This window comes from Saccoglossus kowalevskii, chromosome 14 (assembly GCF_978046115.1).
Source record: "Saccoglossus kowalevskii chromosome 14, keSacKowa6.1, whole genome shotgun sequence".
Classification (NCBI taxonomy): Eukaryota; Metazoa; Hemichordata; class Enteropneusta; family Harrimaniidae; genus Saccoglossus; species Saccoglossus kowalevskii.
Genome location: NC_140654.1, coordinates 16,037,151 through 16,047,182, shown reverse-complemented (window position 1 = coordinate 16,047,182; position 10,032 = coordinate 16,037,151). Strand labels below are relative to the sequence as shown.

The following is a 10,032-nucleotide window of genomic DNA, read 5'->3' as shown; positions in this document are numbered from 1 at the left end:
ATGCTCACCAGAATGAAACATATCTAAGCCTAGAAATTTGTAACGCCATAACAATGTATACTCTCTACATGATCATTTAGCAAAATAATCATTTAAGGCGTGTCAAAATCGAATGAAATTATTATATTTTCTTCCAAAATATCTTCATTTCACTAAACGAATTATAATTAGAGGGTAACTGACGTACATGTCTTCTTTCGTTTTCTAAGACATTTGCAGAATACGAGGAACGTTATCATCACGTTATCAATTCAACACCTGCGTATTCCGAAATCATACCACACATGTGGCATAGTTTGGGGTATGATGCAGTTTGGTCAGTAGCTTTAGCACTGAATGCAAGCATCGATGACGTGGCACTGATGGTTGGTGTACATTTACATCTGAATTTTATTTGGTCTTTTATATTTATATTACTGCTTTCCAATTTTAACTCTTATGAGAAACTTATCTGTTAAAATGTATTAACATTGGAAATCACACCATACCTTCAGAAAATGAATGACACTCCAGGAACTTCCAGAGATAAAAGATTGGACGATTTCACATATACCGACAATGAAATGGCTGCAATATTCAGAAAATCGTTTCAGAATGTTTCATTTCAAGGAACTTCGGTAAGTTGTATTTGAAGTTTCTATTGGATATGAACTATTATAAATGTACCCAACATTCAATGTAAATATTCAATTGTCCAGAAAACTGAATTCTCTCAAAATCCATGGGCATTCATCAGAATTAAATTTAGTAATCACGCCACATAACTCACCTTCTTGTATGGTTGTAATATCTTTGCAATCTCTCGAAATGATTGGCCTTGAATCTGTTTGTAATAATAAACAATCTTCTGTTCCTGTAATTTGTTATATTAATTTACATTGATCTGCGTGTCTTTCTAGCATAAAACCTAGTTCGTTCTTCTGTCATGTTACTTTATCCGATCACACGATACTTGCAACTGCTATTTACCACACGTGTTTTCAAGCAATGCGAACAACTTATTCAAGAGTACATGAGTCATATGTTGTCTATCCTAGTATTAGTGATCGTCTATTGTAAACATCTGTATCCACTATTTTACTACAGGGAAAAGTCTGTTTTGATAAAAACCAGGACAGAATTGGAAGAGTTGGGATATCTCAAATTTGGGGTAAGCAGATTGAATTTTACCGAATATTTTGCTTGCCGTTCATTATTTTGTAATATACTTTAATCAATATTTATTGCACTTCTACTTGTTTTCTATAGACGGTGAAACAATTTATCGTGGATATGCAACTTACGACGGGCAACTTTACCTTTTAAGTGAATTTCAGTGGCCTGGTAAAAATTCATAATATTTATCATTGTCTTTATGTCATTGAAGCAACTTTTAGCATGCAAATTTAAATTAATCGTGGTATGTTTCATATCGATTGTAAACAGGTGTTTAAATAGAGGCAATGTTTAAATATTTGTGTACACAGCAACTCAAATCACTAATACCATTACAAACATGTGTTCAAAACATTTCCTCAGGCGGAGAGCCTCCATTGGATGAGCAAAGCTGGTCGTATAAAGTTGTCACTGTTGGAAAAGCTTTGTTCGTCACTGCATATATCTTGTCTAGTATTGGAATCGCTGCTGCAGTAGTATTTCTAGGATTCAATATAAAATATCGAAACCATGGGTAATGGTGATTCATTTTTACGTGTTTGTTATGTTACATGTATTCCCAAAACATTCTCTCAATGACAATGTAATGTCAGTATTAGTAAAAATGATACAATTATACAATTTGCTCATAATACAAGTTTTATACTAATATAAACTGTTTTGTTCGCAGATTCATAAAGATGTCTTCACCAAGAATGAACAATATAATCGTGTTTGGTTCAATGCTAGTATACATGTCAATTGTTTCAATGGGATTATTAAACGCTCCATTTTATATACCAATCCACATGAGATCAATTTCGTGCGTGGTGAGCTCATATATGCAAATTTACTCCAAATCCTTTAATTCTTGCTGTTGTACAGTAATGTGTCATTTGAAAGTTGTTTTCGTACAATTTGAACTAAATAATTGATTCGAATTTAACTTCCAATTTATTGTACATAAATGGGACGTTAATTGAAGATTTGAATGACTTTTTAATGCGAGAATATGATTCCGAGGTATACACACAAAAAGATCCATCAAAGGATTGTAAATGTGTTCAAGTTTGTGATTGCACAAACCTATTTCGGGAAATAACCTAAATAGTGTCGTATTAATTTTTACAAAATTTCATAATATTATACAACTATAAGTTGATATGATTTGTTATATTTACTATACAATTGTGATTTTTTTCATCTCTTCACTCAAGGTTAGCAAATGGTTAATCTGCATTGGATTCACTTTATCATTTGGTTCTATGTTTGCTAAGACGTGGCGTGTACACCGAATATTTACGACACTGAAAGCCCGAACTTTGGTATGTAACAATAGGTAATTGCAATTAATAATTACACACTAATAAATATAATTGTCCTAAATATAAAAAATATAAATGTTCTCTAATCAATTTATAATTCTACATTATTTGTGTTGTACCGATGTCATACATGTCCATGCATACGTTACACAAAATTGCAATCATTAAGATACAGTATGCTGGTGGGTGATTTTCCACGTTTTTCACTTATAAATACATACACACATACATACACACCTGATTGAATTACCTTGTCTGGAGGTGTAGCTTATTAGAGCACAATGTATCTAATCACTTTATTACATATAACAGGTTATGAAAGACATCGGCTTGATAACCTTCGTCTGTATACTTTGTGTGGTTGATGTTGTTGTACTGACAACATGGCAGATCGTTGATCCGTATTTGGCGTTCCTTGAAGATATGCACGATTTTGTAAGTTGTTTTATTTCTATATAAGCTTTAACATTAACATGCCGTGAAATGAATAATCTGCTGTAAGTCGTTTAGACTCGTATTATCCTTTGGCTCTTAAATTTCAAATATGCCATTTTAGGGTCAAATATGCTCTTTCATCAAATGCCGTGTAATTATTCGTACTAGTAATATCAGATATTTTCTCATTCCTGCCACCTGAACGTTCAGGATACAATGAAAACATGTCTATGCATAATATATTGTTCCAATACATTCAATGCCAGGTATATTCGTTTAGGTTTTACGTAATAACATCACAAATTATAAAATTACTTACAGTAAAGAAATGGTATATATAGCATATTATTATATTTATCAACAAGTGGTGTAAATATAATTAACGTTCACATCACTTTTAAAAATGTTTGTTTTCTCAGATGTCTGATGAGACCATTACCAAAACACTATACCAGAGGTATTCATGCACATCACAATTTGAATGGTACTGGACGGGATCTATCTGTGGTATAAAAGGATTACTTCTCTTGTTTGGTTGTTTCCTAGCATTTGAAACACGTAATGTCCAAGTGGAAGGACTTAACGACTCCAGGTAATATAATTGTTCCACATTCGTCTTTCAACTTTGTGTACAATAAAGCTGGCAGAATATATAATATTGTCTGTATTTATTCTGTCGTGTCTACACGATTTTGTTTTTGCCATAAACCAGCTGCACATGATTTACGACGTAATTAAACATAATTATCACATGCACCAGAAACTCACTAATTGTCTATTATTCTCAGCTACTATGTCATAAGGAGATTGGGATTTACTATAAGTGTGTAATTGGTATAAATAACAATTATGTAAATTCAATCCTAGTCAATTGACCCGAAACTATTGGTTAGAAACTAACTAATTGTATAATATTTCCAGAAACTGTGTCACAGGGGATTTCAAGTTGTCACAGAAAGGGCATAGACAGTTCCGTGGCGCTTCATTCTATGTTTGCTAACCTGAATCCTAATGACATGTACTTCGTTATTTGACCTGTAACCTCCTCTTATTTGTTGTCATCATTAACTTACAATGACAATTGTGTTATTTATTTATATACAATTATACGCAATAAATTCACGAATGGTATTAGGATAACACTGTTTATCTAGTCTAATTATTTATAGTATGAATAACAATTGTTAAAATTTAAAAGAAAACAGTTATGTTTGTGTAGCGTAGCGACATTATTGTTACTTAACTAGTAACGTTACTTTAACTACTACACTGTTTCAGGTAAAATAAATTCTGAATGATGATTATCATAGCCATATTTTACCTATACACAATTTTTTTTTTAGTTTTCCACTGTGTTTCTATTCAATTTTCTTCTATCTGTTCATAGACAAATCAGTATTTCCGTTTACAACATCATGGTATCCTCCATCGTTGTAATATCACTTTCATTTGCACTAAAGAGTGATCCATTTCTTGGTTTTGCCTTCGTCATGTTTCCGATATGGATCTGTACCTCAATGACGCTTAGTATGATGTTCATTCCTAAGGTAAGTGTAAAGCTCATTGCCTAATAAACAGAAGAATATGTAAATGTATCACATGTATAATGCAGTATCAGTGACATAAACCAATTTAATACATTTTCAAATCCCATTATTTTCAAAGTACATCCCCTGGGGGGAAATTCGATTGACGTCACCGTTTAGTTACCATTTGAAATTCCAAAACTTGGCTTGTTTAATGATCGGTATATGGCCAATAAAATTGTTCTCGCTCTATACTGATAGTTTCATCTGTATATCAATGTATGTTTTTGTTTTAAATTGCATTTGAGATTTCGCCCTTTCTTATTCTCCCAATTGTGCAGTGGCAATGCACGGGACTCGTTTTCTCTTCACTGAACACTTCTACTTGCCCAACTACGTAAAGGCCGATGATAAACCTAGCCCATAATTAAATTCAAATGTGGACAGTGTGTTTCTGTAAAAGTACATCGATTGTTTCAATTAATTAATTCTTTAATCACAGTTGTCCGCAAATGATTAACGACGTACTATGTCGCGTAGAACGCTCTCACACATCCTAATGATAGTTTCTGCTTGGATAACAGCTCGAATAACATGTGATGAATAGGATATCAACATTCGTATCTGTGTAATATCATGTAGTAATTTTCAAATAGTCTGAATCTTTTTGCCACAGGCTCGGAAATGACATTACGTGATCGCTCGTTGGATATCCGTTATAAATATAATTAAACTGCATAATGTATTATAAAGTCGACGCACATTCTAATCTTTCTACAGATTTGTGTGGTAATAAAAGACCCAAGTGGGGCCATACAACACGAAAAACGTACAAGAGTTGGTCTTACAGTTTCGTCTACAATGCGTGATCTCCACAGCAATGCAACACGTGTGAATTCCGACACCACAAACCAATCAATAGTTGAATAAACTCAACATTCAAGATTATGTCGAGGTTATTCGCGGCCAACAAGAAGACATCGCGTTATATCACGCGTTTTATGTATGTTGATCGAACATATAGCAAGTAATATATCGCGCCGTTTTCTTCTTAGCTGTTAAAAAACATTGTTATCATACGTGCAAAAGCTCATATGAAGAGTTAAAACAGAAGTAATGCCGAATTTAAATGAGTAATCTGTGTGTGTTTGTGTTGCATGGTAACTTCTTTATATGGACAGACGAAAGATTTTTTCTGAAATTGGTGATGTTGGTTCAAAATACTGACATTAAACATGACAATCATACGATTGTAAAAAAAAATACTTAACTTAGTTTATGGAACTTTCAGGTCAATACCTAGTGCATGTTTGATTGGAAGTGTCTGATTGTAATTTTGAGAGTTAAATATTCAGTTGGTTAGAACTATCATAAATTGCAATCCTCTATTTTAGAATTTGAGCGTATAACCAGTTTCAACTTTTAAGCTGCTATTCATGTATTTCTCAGATGGCAATAGATATATCAATATATGTGGATTTTGTGTAAATTAATTTGTGTGCATTGGAGTTTTTACCATTGGCTGTTATTTTAGGAGAAGACTTTGTAAGATGTGTAATCACTGTGGATACATTTGGGGCATCATAACACATCAGATTAATTAACTGATGAAAATATCATTTTTTTAAGATAAAAATAATACCACTTGTGTAATGTATCACACAAATTATTTGACCCAGACTGGAATTTCGTGGTTGTTATTTATCTTTGTCTGCTTTAACTACATTTAACTTGTATTTTAATATTATTCATTAGTAATTGTTGTGCTATGCACTGTTTTGTGTTTTTGAAATTTCACTTCAATTATTATGAATATATAATAATACATGCCTTTTATTTCAATTTTGTAAACCTTCTAAAACTATTTTTAGAGTAATTTGTATTTCGGATCTTCTGAAGCAACTGTGATGTAATTCAACAAACTAATAATGCAATACCAACCATTGTTGTAATAAATAACCATTAGTCCAATATCACTTCACCTATTACTAAATAATGTAATAACATGTCAACTAATAACTTAACAACACTTCAACTATTAATGTCTTGAAATATCAACTCGTATCTCGTGGTTTCACCAATCATTACTTTGTGAATGCAATAGCCAACGGCCAACACTTTATATGGAGAGAGTATCTCGAAAAATGCAGAGAACATAGGTCAACTCACGAAAAATCAAATACAATCGATCTTAATTTTGAAACAATTTTTCAAACATTAAATGCCCACCAAATCGAATAATATTCAGACGAACGTCATAGCGGAACAAGACTAGGAGGGGTAGATAGTATCCCATATTTGTAACAGTCAACATAAGGTATAAATATGCGCATATCGGGGCTGCAACAATGAATAGTCGGGTGTATACGAGTATTGCGTGATTGCATCATTTATTACATATGTAGACATAAGTAGTCTGGCTAGGGATGCAGCAATCAATGTTTGTCGTAGAAATTAGTAGTACAGTGTTGCGTCAGTTATGTAGCATGGATACATTACCATACTGTACCATACTTATCCAATTAATGGCAATGGTTTACTTCATATTACCTTAATGGTATTACATTAATAGATGCAGTTTAGAAATAATGGTTTCGACATTCTGGCATATTAACTGTTTGTTATGTTTCGCGTGACGAGTTTGACTGAAGATGTGGTCTGTACTTAAGCACGAATCGTAGCTCGCGCGATTTTACTTATAATTTTACGACACATACAGAATAGCGTAAATGATTGCAGCATATGAAATGTATGTTTTTCTTGCCGTAATTATGTTTTTACACTCAGATTTTTATTATTTTTATCTGCTAGATTTAAAATTCTGAAGGTATTTTTATATAAAAAAAAGAATTATTGATGCATGGCATTGTACAGTATGCACACTATGCCAAGAGCCGCAAACTTCACCGTTCACATTTTAACGACCGGAAGTCGTTTACCTCATTATGAAATACGACTTTTAATTTTCACAACGTGTGAAACTATTACCCTGATACACCAACAAAAACAAACGTGTCATCCACTCAATCAATAACTATGAAGTAGTTTGTAGAATTGCTGTAACAGATTAAAACTGTAATCCCATGGGTTTTTGCCTTATTCGTCCGCCATGCATGTATCAAACCTTCAAGTAATATTTTCAGTATAAATACATAATATAAAATGTATAATATTATACGTGTAGAGATCGATTGGTCACGAATCTCATACTATGAATAATAGCTAATACAAAATTAACTGTCACAGTGTAACGCCTGCTTAATATAGATATTGAGAGGGGCACCCACAGAACTGGCCAGGGGGGTTCTATCACTGTTCGGATGGGGTAGACAAGAAGTACTGGAAATGTAATACACACACCAAAATATCAAGTTAAAGCTCCTGGCTTCTGACAAAATAATTACAAAACACAAAAGCCAGGATAATACAATGTATAAATTCAAAAACTCACATTTCCTGGATGTGGAAATTGACGACAGACAATGGCTGCTTGCACAAAAACAACGAAGAGACATAGGAGTCTTCAAGTTGCTTGAATGATGATTGAAGCCTGTATCACGTGTCTCATAATACCGTACCTTATTGAAATGCTGGACCCTAACTGTCCTCAATCTAGCCTATTTATAGACCCTAAATCGCAAAATTTCAGGTACTCCAGCTGAGTTTTCACGGGAGCCAATCAGAAAGTGGTCTTTCTAACAGCTGTCTCGTGACGACATGCAGGTACTCGCGTAGACAAGTCACTAGATCGTAAAAATCCTTATTTATGTAAATAAAAAGCACACATTGTAGATTCCAATTGTCCTTCCAGTGTTGTAAACAAGTTTGGCTTGTCAATCATCTTTATAACAGGTGTCACACGACAATGCACACCGTTTCTTTTAGACTGCCAAAGTCGGGACTTCTTTTTTGTTTTACAAAAATAAATAATTAATTGTTGTTTCAGTCCTTTTAGCGTGATCGCGAAAACTAACCTGACCGCTAAAGAAATCCCGACTGGGCGCAACTACGGGCATATGGCTGCTATTAATTATTCATGATCTCATTGATTATTCATCAATGGGTGTGTGAAAGTAAACGTGACCTTTTAAAGGCTGATTCGATTCGATCGCAGAGATGGATACTTTAACGATACTTTCATTCATGTTTACTGAAAACAAGTCGATTTCAATGTCCAATGTATAAGTAGTCTTTCAAAATCGCCGGGACCTCAGAAGTGAAAGGTCCCGTACATTTACATAGATAAGAGATGACGTATGCAGCTGCACTTTGATTCGTTGTCAATGCTAGTTAACAACTTTTAATTAGCATAATCACCGGAGTGATTCCGCTCCGGTTTTCACTCCACCGCAGGGGGTCGCCTGCAGATGCGTCCAATCGAGATTTCTATTGCAGTCACGCTAGTTTTTGCGATCACGCTAAAAAGACTAAATTGACAATTATATTTTTTTTTGTAAAACAAAAAAGAAGTCCCGACTTTTCCAGTTTACGTTTCTTCCCATGAATGCATGCACACTTCTATTTGCAAGGTTTGATTACTACCTTATAACTGACGTTGTACTATGTGCATTAAATTTTAACCATGAAACAAAATATTTTTTACATTTACAGCACAGCCGCTATACCAGTTTGTGTAAGGTTACAGTTAGTTGTCGAAAACGCTGTTGCACAATTCAACGGACAGTTAGTTGCGTAATATATGTTGATTGAATATATAGGTTGTTATAGTTAATTAGTTAGCGCACATATTATTAAAATGTGTGACAATGCATAAAAATTAATGACAGTTCAAACAGTTTAAATATGTTCATGCAATATAACTGGCTCATTAGGCGACAATGGCGTGACATGATGATGTATGTTTTAAACGAATTATCCAATGACAGATTACCACTGGCAACCCAATGTACGCCATCAACGTTTAAGTGTGTTCGTATACTATGACCGGGATACTGGTTGATGGTGTGTATTATATAACATAGGTTTGGGGTTTAGTGGCGATGATATCACTTTTGTTTTAATTAGGTCATAGCAGCTAAAACAAGTTGACGTAATATGTCTGGGATATTAGTTGCTGATGCGTAATGAAGCGAGTATAATATAGTGTTGAGTGAATTAAATAAATTGATTAGCTTACGATCGATTGAATCGAAATATAAAATACTTCCGGCTATTCATCGATACGCAATAATGATTAGTTAAATGAAACGGTAATTTCATATAAAACAGGTAAATAGATGAGTGAGTCAACACGGTGAATCAATCATCGGCAACACACTGCACTTTGAGAAAACATTCTCACGGTTTTTTTTTTAATTCTGCCGCTCGTTCTGCTCATGTCTTTTTCATACTTATATAAAGTTACATCCCAGCTTTGAGGGTGATGTTTGGGGTCATGACACTAAATCTATGCGCGGATTTACGGGGAGGGGCACCCCCCTCCTTCATCCCGCAAAAAAATACAAATCTGGCTCCGCTAGCAAAATATAACCTCATATCACATGCTTATTCGAACATTCTGGAATATGACGGTGGGAATAAGGTCTGTGGAATTCCACAACAGGGCGGACACGTGTCTACATAAATGATATTAAGACAAAATATTGAAGTGA

General features: G+C 33.9%; 1 long non-coding RNA gene across 1 annotated transcript; it reads right to left on the bottom strand.

The window, feature by feature from the left end:
• Window positions 1-4,025: 4,025 nt before the first annotated feature.
• Window positions 4,026-8,016, bottom strand: LOC146734496 (uncharacterized). The gene is made up of 2 exons (XR_014931521.1): window positions 7,872-8,016; window positions 4,026-4,461 (listed from the first exon to the last, which is right to left on the bottom strand). It is a non-coding gene; the product is annotated as an uncharacterized LOC146734496 (long non-coding RNA).
• Between the last annotated feature and the right edge of the window lie 2,016 nt (window positions 8,017-10,032).